Below are 24,817 nucleotides of genomic sequence, written 5' to 3'. Positions count from 1 at the left end.
AAAATGCATGAGGAAGCGTCAGTGTGGTTAGAGGGTATCGGTCGGGACAGTGTATGATATACCGCAGTGACAGATCAACCAAGATGAAATTTTGATAAGAAGAATGTTAATCCTAACGGTCTGATGGAATGAAGATTTATTTCTCATTCACAGAAAGCCTGCCTCACGCTAGGAGGCTCTTCTCCATCTTACAACTCTGTGCTATGGACATATGCCTTCAACATACGGGAAAGAGGCAGAAACGGCTCCTAATCCTTCCACTTGTCATCCATTGGAAAGAACCAGGCACATGTCCCCAGCATAACCATGAGGAAGCCGGCACAGTTCGGGAGCACACAGATATTCGATGACCACTCATTTTCTCAGCCACATTATACTCTCAGCTCTCTGCCCAGATGTCCGATCTTTCTCATAAAGGACTGAATGCCCCCCTCCCAAATAGTCTGTTCATATTCCTTTCAGCCAGGGCTGTTGTCAAACGTGAACTGAAACGTGTCCTGACAGGTACGTCAGCCTGGGTTTCACAAAAGCTCTGGCCAACGAGCTGTTGTGTGACTTCTGCTTTCTTAAGTTCCCTTGTGGCAATAGCGCATCCAAAAAGCCTAGGAAACTGAGGCTTATGCTGGCTTGTCCACCCAACGAATATACGTATACAGACACGCAGTGTGTGCCGGACGTCATGCTCTGTGCTGAAGGAACAATGACTCAAACAGACAAGCTCCTGCCCTCAGAGAGCTGAGAGTCTAGTGGGAAACCATCAGATTCCTTCACAAATAGTGAACTACAAGTGAAAATGAGTGCTGTGCCCAAAGAGAAGAGGGAGCCATGGTAGAATATAAGAGGACCCAATCTCACCTGTGTGGGCCAGTGAAGATTTCTCTGAAGAAGTGATAGGTAAGGTGAGCTAAGAAGAAGGACTAGGGGAAAAGAGGCAAAGGGGTATGAGGTGAAGGGGAAAATGCTCCAAGGGGAAAGCACAGCAGGTGCAAAGGCCCTGGGGAAGGAGGGAGTGTGGAGTGTTTGAGGAGCTTTAAGGTGGCCAGTGTGGCTAAAGTTCAGAAGGCAGGAGTGTTGTCACTAGGTGTGACAATCCCAGGAGTTCCAATTTGTGTGGAAAACCATATGTTGTGTTTTTTAAAAGATTTTATTTATTTATTTGACAGAGATCACAAGTAGGCAGAGAGGCAGCCAGAGAGAGAGAGAGAGAAGCAGGCTCCCTATTGAGCAGAAAGTCTGATGCAGGGCTCGATCCCAGGATGCTGGGATCATGACCCGAGCTGAATGCAGAGGCTTAACCCAATGAGCCACGAGGTGCCCTGGAAAACCATATGTTTTATTTTCATACGAGATTTGTGTTAAATTTGCTGGCTTAAGTACAAAGTGGTAGAGTTTGGCATTGGCTCTTTATTCAGAAATGACAGGAAATGTCTGCAGATCCTTCTTGGTTTTGGTACTAGCTGTTTCACGTTCTGCTGGCCACTCCCCTCCCCTGCAACTCCCACATGGCCTTCCCACTAAAGTTAAGTCCCAGACAAGCCCTCAACAAGGCTTCCAAAGAAAATGTGTAGGAAAAAGACACAAGACAGGTAAAACAAGACTGAACCATCAAGAAAGCCCTCCATACCACCAACTGCCTCAGATGCCTCAAATCCCATAAACATCTCTTCAGGAGAAAAAAATGGTGAAAGGAAAGAAATCAGGGTAAGCCATTTATCAGAGGAAGCCAAACAGAAGGGCCATTCCAATGGCCCAGAAGACAGTACAGATCTGAATGTAAATGAAGGGGGGACAGGGCTGGCTGAAGATGACCTGACTTTGGGAGTAGCATCCTCCAGCCCAGGGTCTGCCACTGGGAACACCTCACTCTCCGAGTGGTCTCAGAGGTCCTGGGTCTCTCTGCCCCCTTCCAGACTTCAAGGTGTACCAGGCTCTGGCAAAGAGCCCCTGCCTACATCTCCAGTTCCCTCCCACTCTGCTGCCCCTCACTTCCCCAGCTCTGGCCGCCTCAGACCTCCCCCAGTTCCCTCAGCTTCTTCAAAGCTTTTCCTTTGCCCAAAATAACCCACCTTCCCCTCTTCCTCCCCCTTCCTCTCAGCTCAGCCTTCTCTTCTCAAGAAACCTTCCCCAACTTTAGACTGGGGCAAGTCTCCCCCTCTAGGACCACTAGCTTTCTCTTCCTCACCCTATAACACAATAAGGACCCTTTATTACTTTATTTCTTCCCTCTCAAACCACAACCCCCCCACACACACCAAATCAAAGGAGCTTCTCCATGATCCAGCACTGTCTCCCCAGTGCCCAGTACAGTGTCTGACACATAGTAGGGGCTCAAGCACTATTTCCTGAATGCTACTATAGAGCTAGGATTTAGGTATTTCAAAGCCAAGGGTTTGTGTCTGATTTATTCACAGCTACTTCCCTAGTGCCTAGAACAAATATTTGCTGGATGGATGGATGGATGGATGGATGGATGAATGAATGAATGACCTTCTGAGCTAGAAAAGGCAACTTAGATGCTTTCATTGTACAGGTGGAGAAACAGAGGCCCACAGAAGCCAAAGACCTACCCACAGTTTCACAGCTCAAACAGTGGGCTGGGTTCCCAGTGCCAAGGAGCGAAGTCATCTATAAAAAACTCTGCGCCTGTCCGCTTTTAATAGAGGAAAACACAGGCAGGTATCCATCCTCTCCAGAAGCAGCTGTCCAAGGTACTTACATACAGATGAATGCATTTATTTGTTTATTCTCTACCCTGCTCTAAAAAGAACCAGAGGCAGTTGACCCACTGCAGCTCCTGTCAATGCTGTATTTCCCAAACTCAAGAACAAAACATGAAGGAAAAACAACCTGTGCAGAAGGAGGGGCAATAACACCTCACCCAGAACCAGTTTCCTTGGCCAGAGCAGAAAAGCTCCGGCAGAGAGGACTGCCTCTGTAATCAAATTACCAAAATTAGTGACTAAGAGGAACAGAGCAGATGTGGAAGATTTCAGTTTCACTGAAGGAGTTGGCACAACGTCTCAAGGAACCGGATTTGCAAAATTCTTGCGTAAGAACAGTGTCACGTGACATAAAAATCTGGCTGCAGGACCAGTGGCGACAGCCACACCCACCAAGTGATGTTGTGGTCACTGACACAAATCCCCTCTGCCTTCTGATCTGCAAGGGGCAGGAGACGGGGCCTTGGGGGAGCTGCGGCCACAACGGTAATGAGACACCACAGATTTCTTCATGACATCTAACTTTAAAGTCCTTTCAGCCTCACCATCTTTATGGATCCTCCCCTCAGAAGCAGGGACTCAGGGGGCACCTGGGTGGCTCAGTAGGTTAAGCATCTGCCTTGGGTTCAGGTCATGATGTCCGGGTCTGGGAATCAAGCCCCATATCGGGCTCCCTGCTCAGCGGGGAGTCTGCTTGTCGCTCTCCTTCTGTCCCTGCCCCTCAACTCATGTATGCTCTCTCTCTCTCAAATAAATAAATAAAATCTTTAAAAAATAACACAAAAGTGGGGCACTTGGGTGGCTCAGTGGGTTAAGCTTCTGCCTTCTGCTCAGGTCATGATCTCAGGGTCCTGGGATCGAGCCCCACATCGGGCTCTCTACTCGGCAGGGAGCCTGCTTCCCCCTCTCCCTCTGACTGCCTCTCTGCCTACTTGTGATCTCTGTATGTCAAATAAATAAATAAAATCTTAAAAAAAAAATAACACAAAAGAAGTAGAGGCTCATGAAAGGTGAATGACCTCCCAGCTTCAAGGAGCCTATGAGTAGCCGAAGCCCAGCGGTCTGGTCCAAGGATTCCTGCTCACTTGTGGTTGATAAAAGCGGTTCATCCTGGGAAGGACATTTAACTTCCAGTACACAAGGGAACCATATTTTTTAATGCCCACAGGGCACCAACTGTTACCCTGCTTGATCAATTAGCTCCCTGACTGAGCATGTTTTCAGTGACGGTTTCTTACAAGGGTCGGAGTAGACCCAAGTTAATGGGGAAAGAGAGCACAGGGCTTGTCTCTGAATCTAACCACAGAGGATTCCTTAAAGAGCCCGAGATTTTCCATGAGCAATGTCCTACGGGCCAGTCCCTGGGACCAGGTGATCTGCAGTCAGATCTCTAGCCAACCACCTGATGTTCTCCCCCAGGGCTGGGCCCATCCACTGTTCTTCACCATGACCAATGCCACCCCCCAATCTTATAAACCCTAAACCTCAATCACCCTTGAGGGCTCCCTTTCCCTCACTCTCAGGTCCAGACTGTTTCCGGGTCCGGCTGACTCCCCACCCCAGTACTTTCCAGATCTGCCTACTATGCCCCATCCCACGCCTTTCACCACAGCCTAAAAGATCATCAAGCTTTGTTTGAGCAGGCTCCCACAGTTCGCTACTACCATCCTCCTCCTCCCTCTTGCTCTTCCAAGCCTATCCCCCACGCTGCAGCCAGAGGGAGCGCTTGAAAATGTGAATTTGGACATGCCCCTCCCCTGCTTAAACTGCTTTCATAGCTCCCAAGGCACCCAACAACACCCAGTGTGGTCCAGCCCCAGTCTGCCTTCCTTGCCTCCCCATTATTTCTTTACCCCTTTGCTCTCCAACATGCAGACACACCAGCCTTCTCCCTGGTCCTGGTTGGTGCTATGCCCTCCTACCTTGAGGTGTCCATGTGTCTTGCACCCGCCATTCCCTGTCTCCACCTACCGCCACCAACCAGACTCCTACTAGTTACCTTCAAAGCACAGCTCAAATGCCATGTTCCAAGGAAGCATCCTTCCCTGGCTCTCCCTGTCACATCATCCTGATAGACACTGTCCTAGGACCACATGTTTAGCTTCTACAATACCAGTCGCCGTTTAAATCCATGACAATGGCCCATAATGAACACAGCAGATGGGGAAACCGAGTCTCGTTGGGATGAAGGACCTTAACAAAGGACATGAAACCTGCCAGGATTAGGCAGACCGTAGGCATCGCCCCACCTCTGGAGATAGATCTGGGGAGAATGCCTTCCTGCAATTAAATAAAATGTTTCTATTTAACATTGAAGATTAGGGGATTAAAGGTTAGGAGAAGGAAACTCCAAAACGCACACAACACCAGACTTGGCAGTGAGAGGGCCTGGCAAGGAAAAGCCTAGATCCCCATCTCTTCTCAATTATGCACCCATCAAGGCTGGGTAGCCCATGGAAGAGTCCGAAACTGGGGCATTCAGCAGAGTAACACAACAGCCTTGGGCCTACAGTGGCATGAAAGGGGGGCAGGGGGAAGGTGGTAGGGTGCCCACCCTGATTATGGAGTTCGGGAGCTCCCTAAAGCATCAACACCTGCCTCAGGCCTCCCATCCTCCTGGCTGAATAGCTCGAGTAAAAACACCGTCTTTGACCTCATGGAGCTCAGAGTCTAGAGAGGAAACAGCTCTGTTAACACCTCGTTGCAACTTAGTAGTAAGTGCTAGAATAAAGTGCAAGTCAGGAAAGGGGCTGTTCGGAGAGAGCACCACTGAGAACTGCGTCTGACCGGGCAAAAGAAAAATACATGCCCTTCTCGGCCTGCTTCCCACTCAGCCCAGGGCAGCTCCCATTGTCCTGCAGCGATGCACACAAACAAAACCTCCAGAAGAGCAATGACTGTCTCCAAGGTGGGCCTTCCAGTAGCCAAACCAAGAGCAGAGGACGGCGGTGCCTCATGCGCAGTCACATCCGGAGAGCATGGGATGCAGTGCCACATCCAGAGAGGTGAAGGAAAGCGAAAATGCCACCCGGAGGAAGAAAACTGAAGAAAGAAGTCAGGAGGACAGCGAGTCAGAGGACGTAAAGCCAGCTGGACCAAGGGTTGCCGGCCCACTACACTGGGTTGGACAGTGTCCCCCAAAATTCATGTCCACCAGCAACTTCCGAATGTGACCTGATGTAATCCAGTTCAGACACGGCTCATACAGTATTAAGGTGGACCCCAGTCAATGACCAGGGAGACCCAGGGAGGGGTCCACGTGGCAATGGAGGCAGAAAGGAAGACAATGCTTCTCTAAGTCAAGGAGCACCGAGGACGGCCAGCTCCCCCAGAAGCAAGAAAGAGACGAGGAAAACTCTTCTAGAGACTTGTGAGGGAGCACTGACCTGCCAGCACCTTGATTTCTGACTTCCAGCCTCCAGAACTGTAGAGGAGTAAATTTCTGTAGTTCTAAGCTACTCGGTTTGTGGTAATGTGTCACGGCAGTCCCGAAAAATTAATAGATGGGTCTAGAAAACCAAAGACATAGATATACATGTGTTGTCAGAAGTGAGCCCAGGGTGGACCCAGCTGCAGAGCACAGCCTACAAAAAAAGGGCAGCACTTACTCAGCTGAATTCAGTTGCTGCCAAGAGGCAATCATGTTGCCAAATACGCCCGTTCTTCTGGATAAGGGGAAAATCCATACTTTTATGTGAAACCTCTGATTTTCGAATGTTAAGCCAAATGGGGTTTTGTTTTGTTCCTCTTTTTTTGAATCAGCGTGGGCCGGCTAAGGCCAGCCCCATCTCCCCATTTTGCAGATGGGAAATGGAGACTCAAGAAACACGGTGATTTATGTCTACCCCTCCAGCGACAGCTGCGGCTGAAACCTGCACCGCCATCGACCACAGTGCGCTCCTGCCGTCTGCCACGCCTCATAGCCTTCTCCCTCCGCTCCCCAGCCTCAAGCAGCAGAGGACAGCTTGCCCCACTCTGGACTCACAGCTCTCTTGATAGAGGTGACTCCCAGGCTGGAGGGAAGAGGCACAGACCAAAAGACACCTTCATCGTCCCAGCTGCCATGGGGTCCAACGGTCCCCACCAAGCCTCGGTGCCTAGGAAGGAGCTGTGCGGGCTCACAGCGGAGAAGGCTCAGCCCCAGAGAGGGAAAGGGATGGGATGGGGCAGGGCCCGCAGAGCCATGGGCTGTGGGGACAGGACAGGGAAGCTACAGGCATCGAATCTCAGGAAGAGCCTCCCTCGGCAGGATCAAGGATTCTTCCCGCCAGGTTATGGGGCCGGCTAGCCGGACGGGCAGAGCATGCAGCGAGCCCGAAAACTCGCAAGTAACGCAGTCATTGCTGGAGGAAAGGGGCGGCAGCAAGACAATGCCAGTCAGATGCCAGGGTGGGCAGGCCTAGCGGCACACAGGAAGAGTGGCACCGACTCTCCCGAGAACGCTGTGCCTGTTTAGACAGATTTTTGCTTTCTGATAACATGTTCCAAAAGCTCTTGGAAGTGGGAAGAGAGGCCTCTTCGGCTCTGTTTGGACAGAGTCTGGCATGGCAGCAAATGTCAGCGGTGCCCGTGAGCCAGCGGGCCAGCCTGCATTCCGACATGCCAGCAAAGATGCCAGCGCCCAGGCCAGGACCGGGCGCTCAGAAATCTCACACCATCGTGCATCTTCTCCCGTGGGAAAGGGCCAGTTTCTTGGGACAGCAGGAGAGAAATAAAAACAGGGCTTTTTTTTGCCCCCCATGGTGTTTTTGGGGTTTTTTGTGTCTGTTGGTTGGTTTTTGTTGTTGTTTGGTTTTGTTTTTTGGCCTTTGACAAGACACAAACGAATCTTTGCTAAAAGTTTCCATGAAGACCAGCAGTGACACTCACAGCGGTGCGCAGACCCGGCAAGCCCATTACACCCAGCAGTTCAACGGCCCCTGGCCTCCCCCCTTCCTGGTCTTCATCAGTGGTCTCTGGCCAGGTTCGAGGCAGATGTGAACAGGGGAGGTCTGTGACTCCCACTTCTGGCTGGGAGAAATGCTCTCATACCAGGCTGGCTTGGTGAGACCCCCTAACCCACCCATGCTCATACACACGCACGCACACACAAACACACTGCCCACACGGCAGCAATTAAAGGCAAAAAATGAGGTTAGGTCCAAAAGGACAGCGGCTCCTGTGTTAAAACATGAGCGCTATGCAGAGGCACGCCTCTCATGCCAGGTCCTAATCCCCCTGGCATCTGTGCCCCGCTATTTGCATAAGTAAATGGCAGCTCATTAAGAACACATTAGCAGCTCTGCAGCCATGTAAGGAAACCAACTTAGTGAACTCTAAGCCACTGGAGATTTCTCTAATTCACTTTCGCAGCCTTGCAGGCGTGAAGCAGAGTCTGTCATCTGCCGTCTATCTGTCCAGCCAGAAAAGAAAGAGGAGACCCTTATGGAAACACAGAAGAGACTTAATAAATATTTGGGGAAGAAGAAGGATGGTCGGCCAGGTTGGCAAAGGACAGATCGTACCAAAAATAGAGAAGACAAATGTTTGGACCATGCAGGTTGGAGGAGGCGTTTCTCCCGCGTCTCCCCACCCACCGAAGGCTCCAGGACAGTGGTTGCAAAGTCGAAGTCTGACATCAAACCACCCTTTAGCGTTTCTGACGTATTGTCATGGGATGACTGACTCAAGAAGTCACAGAGGTGGCCCTGGATCTGGAGTTTTAAAATGCCTCCCCAGCAGGGGCACCTGGGCGGCATGGTCGGTGAAGATGCTGACTCTTGGTTTCAGCTCAGGTTGCGATCTCGGGGTAGTGAGATCGAGCCCCACATCAGGCTCCAGGCTTAGCGCGGAGTCTGCTTGGGACGCTCTCTCGTGTCCCTTTGCCCCTCCCCCCAGTTGCCGGAGCGCACTCTCTCTAATAAATAAATGGATGATAGAATGCCTCCCAGGGATTCTTATTAGCTCCCCTGTTTGAGAACCATTGCCCGGAAGCCCTCCTCATGTTTGCTACTCCACAGAAAAAGCAAAAGGGGCACCACCCAGGAGCCCATCAGAAATACTGTCTCAAGCTCCACAAAGACCTGCCAAGCCAGAACCTGCACTTTCACAAGCACCCGACGATCCTGTGCCACATGAAGGTGGAGGAGCCTCAGCGAGCCGCTGGGGTGGACGCTGTGAGCCAGGTGGGCTCTCTGCCGGGGCGGCCCGTTGCCGGGGGTGCAAGCCTTTGGTCATGACCTCGAGCCTCACACACCCACAGGGTGTGGAGGCTGCACTCAATGGCCAGCCTCAGAGGGCCTCGATTCCCGGACATGTCCTTGTGACTGCATCCTGGAACCCACAGGAGCCCGGCGCAGACCACCGCCCTCCAGGGCTTTCACAGCGCAGAGACCCAGAACCAGGGATGCCTGGGTCACGCAGACCCAGGGCGGGCGGGCAGGTTCAAGAGCATTTTGTACCTGTCGCCAGTGCCCTCCGGAGCTGCCAGTGGTTTTCTTATTCTGGGTAGGCTGCCCAGAAGTGGCTGACCTGTTGACTTCTGGCACAGTCAAATCGGACAGGCCCTGTGTCTGCCCGGAAAACCCCCACCCTCCTCTTCGCACCAGCCCTACTGCTGGCCTCTGGGCAAGGTCAGGAAGGCAGTCCTGGGTCTTCTCAAGTGCCTGCCTCCCCACCCCAGGTGGCGCTGCACCGTCCTCTGAGGGACCAGACCACCACTGGGAAGCGAAACACACTCAGAGGCTCCCTAAGCCAAGAGAGTGCCAACTGCGTGGGTATTTTTAGCCTGGATCCCTCTGGAAAGGCAGCTCATGAAATCCTACTCTGTCAGCGCTCCCTTCCTCTCTTGTCCCAGGAGGAGCGGGTGTTGCCTTGGTAACCTGTGGTGTGGCTCTGCCACTCTGGGGACACCTGTCACTCACCCACAGGTGTGTGGCAGAGGGACCCTGGGGGCCCTCGACTTCTTCCGACTCCAGCCTCCTTTCTCTGGGCAAAGTCCCCAGGAATGGGGTCCCCAAAGGCTCAGGAAGGTGGGAAACCCGTGCAGCCCTCACAGTGGTCCCCAGGGGAGACCCTGAGACTTTGGGGTTTCAAAGCTGTCGACACATGCACTTAATGCACTGAAGGTGTGAAAACAACACACAATTAAACACACATTAAAACAACACAGAGTGCATATGTCAGCTCAGGTCCTTAAATTTTCACGGAATCCCCACTTGCAGAGAACTGTTTCCTCAGCTTGCTCGGGGCTTGATTTTTCATGTGAGATAACTCTGCAGGGAAGCGTTGATCCGAACAAGAGCAGGCCCTGCCTTCCTCTTCCCCCTCCTCCTCCCTCTGCTTTTCGAAGACTTTCTCCTTGAAAACTGTTGCTCTGGGTCCCACAAGCACTAGGCAGTGGCATTTGCTCCTTTTTATCGGCTCCTGCATTTTTATTCAGGCACCTGGTACAGTTTGGCCCTAGACCTCCGGCTCATTCACCTTGCACACCTCGCTCACACCTTTCTGCAGTAATGAACTTGGAGTGTTGAATGGGCTGTTAGTGACCCTCGGCACAGACAGGGAGGGCCAGGCAGCTCTGCCTTTCCCAAACCAGCAGGTGGAAATGGATCCCGCTGGGCTGGGCAGCCCCTGGTTCAAAGGTGGAGGTAGCTGTTTGCCCGGCTGAAGAAGAAATCATCACCCTCCTTACTCGATTGGTTGCATCCCACTTTTAAGGCTGATCCCTTGAGGGCCTGAGACCATGAAATATATTAACAGAACAAACCACAAAATCTTCAATATACTCTCACTGATTTTCTTTTATTCTTCCAAGTTGAAAAGAACTCTGTTGGTTTCTTTTTTTCTTGGTTATATAAATAACACCTGCTTATTACTAAAAAAAATTTTAAACACTACAGAAAGGTATGGGGGGGAGGGGAACTCAGGATCACCCGCCACCCAGACAGAACCCTGCCTGCCTCTGACGGCCCGCGGCCACACACCTTGCACTTCTTGCGTATGGACACGTGCAGTCTGACGTACAGGACGATATTACAGAACTGCAGTTTTCTTTCCACGTTATAGTTTGTGAGTTTACCTCACTCTCTTCTCATCCAACACCCTCCCCAGGTACCCAATGTCAACAATCCTGTCGCATCAGACAGTCTCACATCAGCAAGTCACCATGCTCGTATCTGCCTTGAAGATGAACTCCCCTTCTCCTGGGGACCGTCTCACTACACTCCCAGAGCTACGGCCAGAACTATTACAGTCTCTGTTCAAGAACCTGGGGAAAGTGATTCTACAAAACCCTAAGTCCCTTCTGTGCTAGGAACGGTCCAACAGCTTTCTATCTCTCACCTAGATAATGACAAAGGCCTTGAGATAACCCAGAAGGTCCTCCATGAGCCACCTCTCTCTCTGGGTCATCTCTGACCGGCCTTCCTTTGCAGCCTCTGCTCTGGTGCTCCCGCTGCCACCGGACCCTTGCTCCTGCCACGTCCTCTGCCTAACCCACTCTTTGTCAAGGTGTTCACAAGTCTCCTCTTACCTCCTTCTGATCTCCGTTTGAGCACCGCCTCAGTGAGGCATTTATTTGCCACCCCACTTAAAATCATACAGTCGGGGCGCCTGGGTGGCTCAGAGGGCTAAGCTTCTGCCTTCGGCTCAGGTCATGATCTCAGGGTCCTGGGAACAAGCCCCGAGTCGGGCTCTCTGCTCAGTGGGGAGCCTGCTTCCTCCTCTCTCTCCCTCTGCCTGCTTGTGATCTCTGTCAAATAAATAAATCTTTAAAAACAAATAAAAAATAAAATGATACAATCTCCCCAACATCCCTTTTCTCTCCCTCCTTTTTTTTTTTCTCCAAACACCTTTCTCCAGCCAACACACCATATATTTTACTTTATTTATGATCCATGCCGCCCCACCAGGAGGCAGACTTGGTGATGGGTTACTGATTCTGTTTGTGCGTGGCTGTGTCTTCAGCACTCAGCCCCTGCCACAGCAAAGCTAAGTGCTCCAGAGGATTTGTTGAATGCGTGACTCAGTGATTGCAAGTTCACCCTACAGCTATGCTTTCAAGACAACTGGTTCCAGGAGCCTTGCTGTTCATAAAAGCAGGCAAATGACAGGGCACCTGGGTGGCTCAGTGGGTTGAGCCTCTGCCTTCAGCTCAGGTCATGATCTCAGGGTGCTGGGATTGAGCCCCACATCAGGCTCTCTGTTCAGCAGGGAGCCTGCTTCCCGCTCTCTCTCTGCCTGCCTCTCTGCCTGCTTGTGATTTCTCTGTCAAATAAATGAATAAAATGTTTAAAAAAAAAAAAAAGTGCGGCAAATGATTTTCTATTTCTAGGGTATGCCCTCTGCTCCTCAGACTCCAGAAGCAACAGGTCGCTCCTCTCCAGCTGAGGGAAGAGTCCAGGTGCTCCAATATGGGCTCCACACAGATCCTGGGGCCACCCCTGCCTCTGAGTCCTTAAGAAGGTCTGCAGTGGGCTTCCCCATCAATGTCCCTTCACCAAGCCCCTCCCCGCTATACCCTTGCATAGGTGTGGCTTCTGTGTCTTTGTGTGGAAGCCGGCCAGTCTCTCAGCTGAATCTTGGCTGGCTGCTGGCTACTGGTCTCACATCATGGGCCTCCTGGACTCTCAGCCACCCCTGTAGCTCACTACATCCCGCCCTGTCCTTGACTGCACAGAGTAATCCAGAAATGTCAGCTTCCTTCCGAGGGCATGGGGGAGGGAACCACAGAAGGTAGTTTGAACCTGTGGGTGCTTGGTTTCTCTTGTGTTTTGGTTTGTGACCATTTGACCATGAATTATTATGTAATATGGACTATCTTGTTACCTGGATAACAGAGACAAGACAACAAATGAATGAAAGTTCAAACTTGGGGAACCTGGGTGGCTCAGTCGGTTAAGCATCTGCCCTAGGCTCAGGTCATGGTCCCAGGGTCCTGGGATCGAGCCCGGCACCTGGCTCCCTGCTTCTCCCTCTCTCTCTGCCCCACCACCCACTCGTGCTTTCTCTTTCTCTCTCTCAAATAAATAAAGTCCTAAAAAAAAAAAAAAGTTCCAAGTCTTTTGAATTGTAATCTGTTCCACAATTAACTTGTGGAAAGTGGTGAGATTGGGAAGACGGATGCTGAGACAGTTGATTAAGGACTCCTTTGCCCCTGCTTTGAAACCTTCTGACATCTGGCTAGAGAGTCTGTCTATGGAAAGAACACACATACAAAGAGACACACGGAGAAACACACAGACACACACACAGCATTCACAACCCAGATGGTGGGAGCTGAGTGCCAAGCTGTCTCTGGCAAAAGGCTGCCTGCCTCCACTCACCACCACATCCAAGATCAGAAGCACAGGGGACTAGAAATTTCCGACTGCTGCCCTTGACCTTGTTGCTAGAACACTCTAGCAGCAAATACGTGTTCCAGCTGCCACCAGGGCCAGTCCATACCCTCCCTGATGCTCTCCACTGCCCCCTTGGAAAAGGAAGGCCAGCCCCCTCCAAAGCCTTCTATCCTCTTCCTTTGGGGAAAGGCGGCTCAGACTTATCAACAGGGATCAGGAAGGGAAAGAGACGAGGCCACCGTGCCCGATTCCTGCCAGCCAACAGGCAGATGGCTCCCTCCATCACAGGAAGGGGGTGGTGGCCAAGGTTACGTGGGCCCCTTAGTCAGTTCAACATTTGGAGGATTATCTTCTCCTAGGGTGCTGCAGGATTCAATTTTTTAAAACTGAAATATAACTGATTTCGAATAAATGTGAAGGTGGGAACACTAGTGAAATCCGTAGTTCTACCAGTTGTAGAATTTTTTCAATGTAATTATGACTCTTTCAACGACACAGAGTCATGTGAACTCCAGGCTAGACATTCTACATGAAACAGCTCATTGAATACAAGCAGTCTGCCAGGTAAAGGTTATGATGCCGTTTGATACCGACAAGGTAAGTGATGTCCACAGAGGCTAGAAGCGAACAGTGGATAAGTGGGATCCTTGTAACTACTGACGTTGCGTTAATCTTGGATGGATGGACAGATGGATGGATGGATGGATGGATGGACGGGCAGCAGATGATGGGCAGATTAGGAACAGAAGAAAAGGCAACAAAACCACATAACTTCCCATTTCACTAAACTAATGAAATGGTAGGCTATTTAAAGGAATGAACTAGATTGATTAGTAATTAGCACTGCAGCCCTTGAGAAGAAGGGGAGGCAGGAAGTGGAGGAACTACTATTCTTAGAACCTGAGCTCTGAGAGCCAGACTGCCTGAGTTCAAAACCCAGACCCACCATTTACTGGCTGGCTAACCTTAGGCTCATGATTTAACCTTCCTGTACCTCAGTTTCCTTACCTGTGAAAATGGGGGTACTATAACTTACAATGTCATGGTGAGAATTAAATGATTTACACAATATATAAAATATTTAGAACTCTGCCTAGCACCTAGCAAGTGCCCCATGAACACTGTGCTATTGTTATCCACATTTGTAAGAGGAGACTGAAACCCAGGGAGGGAGGTGACGCTTATTCTGAAATTATTCCAATAAGGCCACCTTCCATATTGACTGTTGGCAACCCTTTCATCCGGTCACAGTGCTACAGGAACATCTGAGCCAACTCTAGCCAAGTAATCCTCAGTTGTGGTGAGGATCTAGGTTTTAAGGAAAGTCTAGATTTTTCAGATACAGCTTTCCATGTAACTTTAGACAGGCACACATTTATACCATTTTCTGTCTTAGGAGTTCAGAGAAACTCCATAGGGACAGGAAAAAAAAAATAAATAAATATGAACCTGCATTGTTTTTAAACTACTATAAATATCTGTTGGGTGAATTCACGTTATCTATCAGCATATCATTTAAAACTCCTTATCCAAAGGCCATGATAAGTTCCTCCGAGAATTCAAAGAGTTGATTTCTTCTAAAGAATTTCCCAAAACATATCTGAAATCCTGTATCAGAAGCCTTGGAGCCAGATGATGTTCAGAATTTAGACTCTGGAATTTTGAGAGTTTCTAGAATGCAGACACTTTATTTATTTATTTTTAAGATTTTAATTTATCTGAGCGAGAATGAGAGAGGGAATGAGCAGGGGAAGCAGCAGATGGAGAAGCAATCTCCGCACTGAGCAGGGAGCCCGGCGCAGGGCTCAATCCCAGGATCGTGTGATCATGACCTGGGCCAAAGGCAGACGCTTAACCAACTGAACCACCCAGGCGCCCAAGTGCAGACACTTTATACTGCGTAATTCTGCCCTGGAGGTCCAGGCTGGCACGTCATGATTAAACAGCCTCACAGTTGTACAGAGAACCTTACATGTAAGCTGAACATTTACACTGAATGGGATGTATAAAGACCATAAACGGGTGAGTACCAGCTCAGGTCAGGTTTTGCCACTAGATCAGTTTCTTACAAATGAATAGAAAAACTTTAGGATTTCAAAGCTTTTTGGACATCAACATAGCAGACGGGACGGTTGACCTGCCGTGAATTACACGCTGTGTTTCCCCCTTGTCCAGGCTGCTGTGAAGCATTTGGTTTGTGACTCACCAAGGTTTGTTGGTGCTATTCAAAGCTGGGTTAGGTGAATTGTGTCATTTGGTTCCCAGAACAACTGCACAGGACAAGTCATCAGTCACCGTCACAGTCACAAGTCACCAGCCTGCAGTCAAGCACTATCTGAGACTCTGGCTAGTGGAGTCTCTCAGCCAGCGAGGCATTTCCAGGACAGCTCACCCTTGAACATCACAGAAGGCGGAGGCATGGACCCCCATGCAGTTGAAACCCACATACAACCTTGGACTCCCCCAAAACTGAACTACACATACCTTACTGGGGACCGGAAGCCTCGCCCAAAACATAAACAATCAACTAACACACAGTTTGCATCTTGCATGTGTTACACATTGTGTGCTTACAATAAAGTCAGGTAGGGGCACCTGGGTAGCTCAGTGGGTTAAAGCCTCTGCCTTTGGCTCAGGTCATGGTCTCAGGGTCCTGGTATCGAGCCCCGCATCAGGCTCTCTGCTTAGCAGGGAGCCTGCTTCCTCCTCTCTCTCTCTCTGCCTGCCTCTCTGCCTACTTGTGATCTTTTTCTGTCAAATAAATAAATAAAATCTTTGAAAAAAAAAACAATAAAGTCAGGTAGAGAAAAGAAAATGTTATTAAGAAAATACACTTCCGGTACTGCACTGTATTTACTGGGCGGCGGGGGAGGGATCTGCGTATCAGTGGACCCACATAGCTCAACCTGGTTGTTCTAGCGTCTGCTGCATTTTTTTCTTTCTCGCTCACTTTTTATTTTTTGGTGCCTGTCTCTTAATAATAGTTTTTTTGCTCTTATTTTCCCTATGTTTTCCACTGAAACTAGTAGGCAGAAGAGATGCCACACAACTTTTTAAAATTATGGCCCTTCATCTCATCTTCCTCATGACACAGACGTTAAGTCCCTCGTGAGGTTTTCCAGATGTAGCAAAGTCAGCTTCCAACCACCACCACAAATCCTTGGGCAGGAGGCCTTGCCACGATCATTTCTAGCTAATGGAATTCTCCTAAGATTAAAGCATGGACACTCGAAATATTCATCCAGAATCTCAGGTGGCTTGAGCTCATAGGCAGGAGATGAAAATCAAGGGGCTGGAAAAATAGTTTGGGGTTGATCCTGAACGATGTGCCCCTCACTCCATGGGCCCTGAAAACCTCCCAGAGGCCATGGGACTGGGGCGTTCAAGGACGCTCGAGGCCTGTCTGCCTTGCTCATGGCCATATCTCCAGTACCTGAGCCAGAGCTGGGGCTTGATGTACATTTGCTGAAGGAAGGAATGAAAGAAAGAATATGTGAGATTTACATTAGAGATCATACTTACATGGAGAGGCTATAGAACGAGGATGTGGGGTCCTGTTAGGAATTCCTAGCCAGAGTCCAGGTGTGGGCCGATGAGGGAAATCAGTGGTGATGGGCAGGGAGAAGACAGGACACAGCCCACCAACAAGGATGGCAGACCACGCCGGGTTTGTCACGAAACCAGATGTGGCCTCTGGAGGGCCAGGGACCTCAAAGACACCGGGCCAAGAGTCCTGGTGGGAAAGGAAGAAGGAAGAGAGGGCTCTTCGCACTGGGCTGCTTGGGAGAAGACACCTTCTGGGCTTGGCGATGCAAGACACTCCAGGGCCCCCCTGGGGAGCACAGTTGACACCAGGCAGCTGTGTGGGGCCACCAGAGCTAGTACGTGGGGGGTGAAGGTAAGAATGTCGTGAGGGCAGCCTCCTGCAGAGATCCGTCTCCCTGTGGCTCTTTTTCCTCCTCTCTGTCCTGTCCAGCCCTCACCTCAGGGACGTACCCTTGGAGATGGAGAAGCAGCTACAAAGCAGGGAGGGAAGCTTGGAGGGAAGGAGCTGTAGGCTGGTGGGTGGCAGCGGGTGGGTGCAGGGGGTCAGGGAACACAGGAGACTTAGGAGAGCCCATCCCACCCCAGGGGAAGTTCACGGGGAGCCTTCCCAGCTGCCTCAGAACCGGGGCAGGCAGGACTGATGAAAGATTCTATTCTCCCTTGGGAGAGGGCCAGAGTGGCTCCTCTTCCCATGTATAGGCTTGATTTTTAGGGTTCAAAAGGCGATGTCATTACCTTGGCGTTCCTTCCACCCTGTTCCAGAAACTTTGAGAGGGTTAGGAAGCAGCCCAGGAAGGCTCCTGGAAATAGCTGCTCAAGGCTCTGATCTGAGCCCCAGCCCCTGCCAGCCTCCAAGTCTAGGGGCAGGGAAGACCTTCAGCGTAATCCTTCTGACACCCACCCCTCAGATGGTCCTAAGCCAGTCCACCAGAAAGCTGAAACCTGACCCAACAATGCGGGCTCCTCCAGAAAGATCCACGCAGGGGTGACCAAGCCAACCCTCCCCACGCTCACAGGGAAAGCCCAAGCCGAGGACCAGATGACTCACCCAGAGTCACAAAAAGAGCCAAAGTAGCCAAAGGTAGACCCCAGGGAAGACCCTCTCTGGGAGTGGCTGTTATTCAATCCCCCCCATTCCACTCCCTCCCCCCCCAAAACACACAGGGCTCTACTTTAAGGTTAGAAAGGGACACATTTACTGAGCACTTACTCAGTGCTCGGCACTAGGCCCTGTGCTGGACCCTGCAGATACAAAGATGAATGCGACATTGCCCCTGTTTTTAAGGAGTTCAGAGTTCACTGGAAAACAGACATAAAACCAAACAAGCAGAGTGAGAATGGCTATACTAAGGATACAGTGAGCGAGGTGGGGACAGCAGCAAGTCGCTTCATCCTCCCCACCAACACTTTGAGGGAAGTGTTACTAGACCATTTTCCAAATGGAGAGGCTGAAATTATATCTCACTGTATTAAGTCACTTGCCTCCGTTCACCCAAGTAAGAGACCCGGTGCTGGTGTGTGGAGCATCCCACCCAGGCTGCGAGGGCGGATTTTGCACCTTTCTTTCCAGCTCCGCAACCAGCGGCATATTAGTAACCTGAATCCTCCTCCATCCGTTGGACCACAGAAATCCATGAACACTACAAATCGGGTGATTGTCTGGGTCAATCCCAAGTCTGAAAGCCAAGACTTTTTCCAGTCTCCCCCAGAATCTTTGCTGGATTGGAGCAACCCCATTCTAAAGAGCCTGCCTCCCTGGGTGATCACGCCAGCCTGTCCTGGACGAGGCCAAGTCAGACCGTGGATGTGATCTGCCTTCAAAGTCCCAGAAGGCTGTACAGCTAAGTCCCCATCGATCTCCTTAGCTCTGAGCTCGCATCTTAGCAGACAGCCGGGGGTCCAGACGTGCCAAGGGGGCCCGCAGTGGGAAAGGACGGAGTGGGATCAGGAGGAAAGGGGAGCAGAAAGACGAAAGTGGGGTTCCATTCCCAGAACACTGATCTCAGGGAGTGCCACGCACGTGACTGATGAATCTCTGTCTTCCCCCACTGGCGTCGCAAACACAAGGACTGTGGCTGGTTTTACTGACAGTGAAGTGCCAAGCCCCGTGCCTGCAAGCAGAAGGCCTCCACCAATACTTGTAGAAGGCGGGGGTAAATGAGCAGACAAAGCAGGAGGGCATCAAAACTGAACCACCGCAGAGCTGCCAGGCTGGCCTCGCTCCCTGCAAGTCCTGTAAGAGAGGAGGGGGACTGAAGCTCCTCCCCACCCTGAAGGAAGCTGCTGGGGGGGCAGGGGGTGGCTGCCCCAGTAGAATCCTGCTTCTGCCACTGTGTAGCTGGGGGAGCTGTGCTTTAGGGTCTGCAACCGGTGCAGGCTGAGATCATGGTGTAGATTAAATGAGTTAACAAGTGGGAAGTGTCAGACATAGTAAGTTCTGTGTGTTTGTTAAACAGATAGGAAAGACGACCCCCCCCCCCAACACACACACCCTAGATCACTCCCTCTTGGCCCAGAGACATTTTCTTCTCTTTTCAAATGCAATTTTCCAGCCTATCCTACTCCCGAGAAAGAACAAACCCTGGGGGAAAAGAGGATTTAGCCTCCCCTTCCTCGCCTCACCCCTCCCCACCCTACCCTGCCGCACCTCCCAGTATGCCAACCTACCCACTTCGTCTTTCTTTAAGTGCTCCTGAGCCTTGTTCTGCCACGCCGGGCCCCACAGCGTCCCAGCCGCCACCACCTACCCACCCCCCCCCCCCCCCCCCCCCCCCACCTCCTTAAGTTCCGAAAAATGCCCCCCTCCCCTCGCCTCCTCTTCCCAGCGCCGCTCGGAGCCCCACTCCTGGCTGGGGGTCAGGGCAAGCGAAGGCAGGACCCATGCCTGGAGCTAGAGCTGCTACCCGGGCCCGCACACGGCGGCCGGCTTCGCCACCCAGTGGCGACTTGCAGAATTGCAAGAATTGAGAGCCTGGAGGTCCAGAAGGGAACCCCGGCTGCTGGGACTGCAGAGACAAAGGGCTTTAGGTCACACGGAGTAATTAATTCAGTCGGGAAAGCAGCGATCCTGTGGCAGGGCTGTCTGCAGGGGGCCTTTACTCCCTGTCGGTGCCCATTCCTCCTACCCCACCCCTGCCTTCTCCGGTGGCTGGGGCCGAGGATCCTGTCCCCTGATATCCCTGCCTTCGCCGTGCCCTGGGCTGATGAGGAAACTAAGACAGAGGCTTTCAGGGCCCTGCGGCCAGGAGCAGCTGTCCCTCCCCACCACTGGCGTCTGGAGGGAGTCCGGCTTCCGATCCCTGCTGGGAGCTGGTTCCACTCCCTCAGCTCATGCCTGCATTTTGCACCTGAGAAAGAGGGTGATAAAAATAAACACCTCCAACTTCCCTCAGACAGGGCTTGTGAGACTCAAAGAACAGAACGCTAAGGGAAGCATTTGGAAGACAAATGACATGACAAAACCACCGCTATTGGAAGTTTCTGGTCCACACGACTTTAGTAACCACGTGAGCACAGGCAAATACAAATACATTTGCTTGAGGAGGAAGACCGGCAAGTCCTGACTGTGAACAACTCCTCAGAGGAAAGACTGCATGTGGAGGAGAAGGAAAGGAACACGGAGCTGAGATCCAAAATCGCAAGGTTCCATATGGGAAATTTAAATGATCAAGAATGTCTTAAGGGTTTTACTATAGAGCATGTAGAAGGCAGCTTGCTCTTTAGGAAACCAGTGGAATAGACGTTATGATCCCCCAAAACATTCAGAAGATGAAGAAGCAAAGAATTGACTAGGATCCTACTCAGAACCACTTCAAAGGTGGAATCACAGATCCGTGGACATGACCTTGACCCATGACAGCCCTGCCAGCCTCGGAACCTATTCAGATAGTGGGAACGCCTCCCCGAGTCTACCTGCGGAGGCACATTCCCTGCACAAGAACAAATCCACCTGCAGGTCCCATTCTGCTCTCAGAGGTGGAGCCCTGGGCTCCTGACCATTGGCCCAGTGTCTCCATAACAAGGCTACCCCCACGTCAGAGTCCAGCGCCTGGAACCTCGAGACAGAATGAGAGTCAGGGAGAGAAAGCAGCAGTAGCCCTGGCCCTGTGCTGCACCCCAGCACGGAGCGGGGAGCCAACCACATTTACTCACCGTCTCTCTCCCACGGGCAGAGTGAGAAGACCTGCGTTAGGAGGGATGATTGGAGCAGACTGGCCAGAGGCCAGGCACCCATCAGGGCAGACACGAGTTTGGCATTTTAGTTCCTCTGGTTAAGACACCTCTTAAAAGTCCCCTTTGCTGCAGGGTCCCTATGCAGGTCCTAACAGCCCCTTCTTGCCCTTGTCCTCTTGTCCTCTCTCTCTAACCAGAGAGGGTCACATTCGCTGCTCTCACAGCCCATGTATTTCCACCTCCCAGGAATTTTGTCCTGATTCATTCTGCTTCTCAGGCTCGCTCACATGCCGCCAGGCAGCACCTCTTTCTTCTGTGACAGTCTTCCAGAGAACCTTCCAGAATCTTTGGGTGTGAAACCTTAAGAGACATCACCTCTGGATCCTCCCAGCCCAGTGGGTCGTCAGCATTTATTGGGTACCGCTATGTGTGCACTTGCATGGAGGCGGGAAGGGGGGTCACTCTGAGGACAGTGGCCACCCCATCGCCAGGTTCCAGCTCTGGCAGACCCTGACCATCACCTGACTCATGCTGGCAATCCTGGTTCCTCGTTAATTCAACAAGTCTGCATCACCGTCTTCAGTGCTGGGCTGGGTATTGGGAGACTTCCCAGGTAACATGGGGAGATGCTCTCAGGACTCCCTCCCTGCACACCTCCCCTGTCATTCTGTCCCAAGGGAGGGGAATGCTCATTGGACTGGCCGGATGGAAAGACAGTGATGGACCCAGATTTGCAGATGAGTGTGGGCGCTGCTCCTACAATGTGGGCTGGGGCATGACTGGCCTGGTCCTCGCCTCCGTTCACATGGCAGGTGTGGTTCGCTGGCTCAGGCTGGCCCTCCCTTGTCCTTCCATGTGGCTGGCCAGAGCACAGGAAGAGCAGACATTTGAAGAGAATTCAGTCCCCTGGCTCAGCCCAGTTCCCTCTGCGGGGTGTGGGGTCCATGCCTAGCCACCATCAAATGTGAATCTTTTCTTCACTGCTCTGCCTCTAAGTCGCCCTCTGAGACTTTGTGGATAGTGTTTTCTGGGTGTTGGGGTCTGCTTGTGCCCTCTGGTCGTAACACATGTATTAGCCCCTTCCCATTGGCAGTACCTTTGATAATAGTCCCCCGTGCTCTGGGAGGAGCGGTTCAGCAAGAAGGTTAGACTGTGCTGCCTTACAAGGTAAGAGCCAGAATATCTGAGTTGGGAAAGGCTTCACAGAGAGAGCAGAGTTTAAGACTGGCGTTGAAAGATCTGTAGGACCCCACAGACATTTGAGGATATGGGGACAGCTATTCCAGGAAGAAGGAACTCAATGGTGGTGTCACAACGGTGAATGTCAATAATGGAAGAAGATTCTAGAAAGTTGGGTAGATCTTACAGCTTGGAATCCTGAAATGCTAAGTGAAGACATTTTCACCTAATTTAATAAGGCACCCGGGAGCCACTGAAAGCTACTGAGCAGGGAGAGCTGTGATCAGGACTGAGCTCCAGAAAGAAGAATCTGGAAGAAGTGTGTGGGGTAGATCGGAGCCCAAAAAGACAAGGACAGGAGGACCCGATGTCAGGTGGCCCATACAGTGACCCAGGCAAGCAGAAGGTAAGGGCTGAGCAGAATTACCAGAACAAACGCCCCAGGCGGGAGGGCGAGCACAGAACCAAAGGACTGGAATCCCAAGGAAGAGAGAAGAAGATAGACTGCAAAGGAAGGCCGGAAAGGTCTCAGGGGAGCAGAGGCACCCTCCCCCCAAAATGGGAAGTCAGGGAAGGTGGAGCGGCTTGGCCAAAGATGAGCTGAGCCACCCGCCCTGGACCTTTCTACCTCACCTCCAACCACTGTCCCCTGACCTGCCATGGGTCCTGCCCCACTCCGCTTCCGTCACTGTCCAGGGCGTCCTTGGCCCAGTCCCCTCCCCTTGCTTGCCAGACTGCCTTTGGCTTTGGGTCTCCGCTCAGACACAGCCTCCTCCTCTAAGTGGCCCACCGAGCCCCCTGTCAGGGGCTTCCCTACATGCCCTCCTCTTGCTTACCTGCTTCCCAACACAGTCGCTGGGTGCACTACAGTCACTGGTTCACCCTCTGGCTCCCCTGGCACAAGCGTTTTGAGGACAGGTGTCCCCTTATTCACCATGGCAGCAATCCTGTTTCCTGAGCACCTACTGTGTGCTAACGCCCAGTTCTGAGAGCGCACTCTCACCAGGCTTCGTCTAGTGGAGCAGGGAGGTGACCAGGTAAACAGAGACCATGCTCAGGATTGGGGGGAGGGGGGCTTCTCTTCTCTGACTTTGCCTCCAGCCCCCAGCAGCCCGCGGCACAGAGGAGGCTCCACGGAAGATGGGTGAGTGAAGGGAAGCCATCCGGAAAGCAGCCAGGAACAGGGGGCTGGAGCCCTGGACAGATACCCGCAAAAGGGATATTTGGGAAACTTGGCCCACTTCCCCCGTGAGTTACGTGGGTTGTGCTAAACCTGACATAGAGGATGCGGGGGTCCCAGAGCTTATAGGGAACATGAGGACAGTGAGGGAGATTCTGCACTCCCGTCCTGGCTTAAATTAACGGGGGACAAATCCTCAAGCCCCCGGAGGCTGCTTCTTCTCCAAACACATCCTGTTTAAGGCACTGGGACATGGAGTCGCCTGCCCCCGAGGGCCAGACATCAGTCAAAGAGAAAATGCTTACACTATGCAATGTTCCTGTTCAAGGAGGCACCAGAGTCAGTAGGTTGGCTCCAGGCTCCAGACCAACCAAGGATTATGTTTTTCCTAATTTGATGCAAGACAACATCTTCAGCTAAATCGGAATGCCTGTGGCATGGAGCAAATCAAATGTACATCCCAAAGTGACATAAAAAATGGGAAGAGTCTGTCCTGGGCATAGTTTCTGCTGGTCCTAAAAAAAGGATTATCCAAATTCCCCATCAACAGCCCCCCCTTTCCTGGCGCCCTGAGGGAAACTAGCCCACTGAGGGCTCCTTCCTCCCCCGCTCCCCCACCTCTGAGATGTACTTTCTCTGTATTTACAGACGGAACACGGCTACCCACAGTTTCTAGTTGTCTGGAAACACTTGCAGGTAGGCAAACCCTCCCCAGTCAGATTGCATGGCTTAGTTTCAGCAGATTCTGGGGTCCCTGCCCCGCTGAGCCTTTTCCCCACCCCATCCCACTTCTCTAGTGCCTATGACCTCCAGCTCAACCTCCAGCGACCCATCAGCATCTAGAATCCAGACAGAAAGCTCCATGAAGGCAGAGGCCACGCCGTTCTGCTCACTATTTCATCCCCGGCATCTAGGACATCTCCTGGCACACAGAAGGCCTTTTACAAGTATTCGTGACATAGATCCAACAAACATTGGGCACTTCTCTTGTATAAGATAGAAAGATGTTCAGCCTTCGTCTTAGGACACAGTATGGAAAGGGCAGCCAGGGGTCCTCCCACCAAGAGCCTGCTCTGTGGCCGGGCCGGGGTCTCCAGGGAAGTACTGGGCTCAGAGGAACACTGAGCCCAGCCCCACTGGTTCCCCTGCCTGAGCAAGGCCACCCAAGACCCTTGCTTCAAACCTACAACGAAAACAGGCCGCGGCCTCTCCCCCTCCCGGCTGACCTCCTCCCTGGTACCCCAGTGCCCGCTGGTACCCCAGTGCCCGCTGGGATGTTTCCAGGAATGTCTGGCACTAGCTCAGACAAGATCAATGGCACGGCTTCCTCACCAACCTGGAGACTTGGGCACCCACATTGATTCTGCCTTTGTTTCAGACAAAGAAGGAGGAAAGCAGAATTCCTCATCCTCATTAAGAAGAGTTAGGGCACATTCCAGAAAGACAGAGCAGACAGAGTGGGTAAGAGGCGGGCTCGATCGCCAGCCTACCTTCCCTCCAGTCCTGACTCTGCTGCTGACTTCCTGTGGACACTGGGGGAAGTTCTGCCTCTCTGCTGGCCTCAGTTTCCTCACCTATAAAATGGGGAGAACATTAATAGTTCCTGCCTCATTGGACTGTTACAAAGATTAAACAGGATAATCATGTAAAGCACTTGGAAAAGTGAGTATGTGATAAAAGTTAACTTTTATTATTTTAAT

The 24,817-nt window shown here is 51.6% G+C and overlaps 1 long non-coding RNA gene across 1 annotated transcript in view; it reads right to left on the bottom strand.

The window, feature by feature from the left end:
- The window catches only part of LOC132026080 (uncharacterized), a 129,095-nt gene that overhangs the window by 91,770 nt on the left and 12,508 nt on the right, over nucleotides 1–24,817 (bottom strand). The window contains exon 2 of the long non-coding RNA XR_009406762.1: nucleotides 24,608–24,691. This is a non-coding gene — a long non-coding RNA (uncharacterized LOC132026080). The remainder of the gene's footprint in view (nucleotides 1–24,607; nucleotides 24,692–24,817) is intronic.

This window comes from Mustela nigripes, chromosome 10, assembly GCF_022355385.1.
Source record: "Mustela nigripes isolate SB6536 chromosome 10, MUSNIG.SB6536, whole genome shotgun sequence".
Lineage (NCBI taxonomy): Eukaryota > Metazoa > Chordata > Mammalia > Carnivora > Mustelidae > Mustela > Mustela nigripes.
The sequence above is the reverse complement of the archived record's forward strand: the minus strand, read 5'-3'. Positions and strand labels throughout refer to the sequence as shown.